Source organism: Lynx canadensis, chromosome B1, assembly GCF_007474595.2.
Source record: "Lynx canadensis isolate LIC74 chromosome B1, mLynCan4.pri.v2, whole genome shotgun sequence".
In the NCBI taxonomy this organism is placed as follows: Eukaryota; Metazoa; Chordata; class Mammalia; order Carnivora; family Felidae; genus Lynx; species Lynx canadensis.
Genome location: NC_044306.2, coordinates 35287061 through 35288516, shown reverse-complemented (window position 1 = coordinate 35288516; position 1456 = coordinate 35287061).

The window sequence follows — 1456 nt, the reverse complement described above, 5'->3', positions numbered from 1 at the left end:
GAGAGAGCTTGGCATGCCCAGCTGTGGGAAACCACATTCCCTGCCTTGGAAAGTCCAGATCTGACTGTGTTCTCAGGCCTCCTAACTACCTTCCTCCAGGAGAGTGCTGGGGTTTGATGGAACAAGGTGACAGTCTTGAATTTGTTACCATTGGGTCCCTAGGGGCTCTTAGTCAAGGCACTCAGTAGTTTTAAAAAGTCAGCTTAAAGTAGGGAGTTTTAAAACAATCCATGTTTTTTTTATTAATTTTTTTTAACGTTTATTTATTTTTGAGACAGGGAGAGACAGAGCATGAACAGGGGAGGGGCAGAGAGAGAGGGAGACACAGAATCTGAAACAGGCTCCAGGCTCTGAGCGGTCAGCACAGAGCCCGACGCGGGGCTCGAACTCACGGACTGTGAGATCATGACCTGAGCCGAAGTCGGACACTTAACCGACCAAGCCACCCAGGTGCCCCAAAACAATCCATGTTTTAAAGAATTCATTTTACTTTAAAAACATATGCATCTATTTTTCTTTATTCACCAAAACTGATTTAGGGCTGAGAGGCCTTTTCTTTGGGTTTCTAGGTACTCTAATTAAACTTGCAAATTGTATATAAAAATCACACCTACACATATCACCTGCAATTTCACGTTTCCTTTTATTAAATTTTTTTCACTAGGCTATATGTTCACATAGTTCAAAAATCAAAAGGTTAAAAAACCAACAATACATGTACACACACAACATACCGGGCAGGCAGTGAAACATTGTACCCCTGCCCCCTTTTTCTTACAGTTGGTTCAAGTTAGCACTTTAGACATGTTGTTTAGCACCTTGCTTGTTTCACCTAGCAACTGTATAGGATCTTTCCATATGGGCACATAGAACCCTTGGGTCATTCTTTTATTACACCTGCACAATATTCAGGATATGGAAGTGAGATAATTTTTTAACCAAGATACGTGGGTCACCTCTCTCTCTCTCTCCCCAGCCCGGAACTTGGGTTGGGTTGTTTCCATTATTTTGTCTATTTTGCTGTTATGTCGAGGCTGCAGTGAATAACTTTGTTCAAATGGCATTTCCTACAAGTGTAATTATGACTCTAGAAGAAATTCTCAGAAGCGAGGTTGCTGGGTAAAAATATATATATCCGTTTATTAGTTTTTCTTAAAGAAGTGAAAAGACGTTACATATGACTCCACATGCAGAAATCTACTTTTTTTTAAATTTTTTTTTTTTTTTCAACGCTTATTTATTTTTGGGACAGAGAGAGACAGAGCATGAACGGGGGAGGGGCAGAGAGAGAGGGAGACACAGAATCGGAAACAGGCTCCAGGCTCCGAGCCATCAGCCCAGAGCCTGACGCGGGGCTCGAACTCACGGACCGCGAGATCGTGACCTGGCTGAAGTCGGACGCTTAACCGACTGCGCCACCCAGGCGCCCCTAGAAATCTACTTTTTAAATACACTC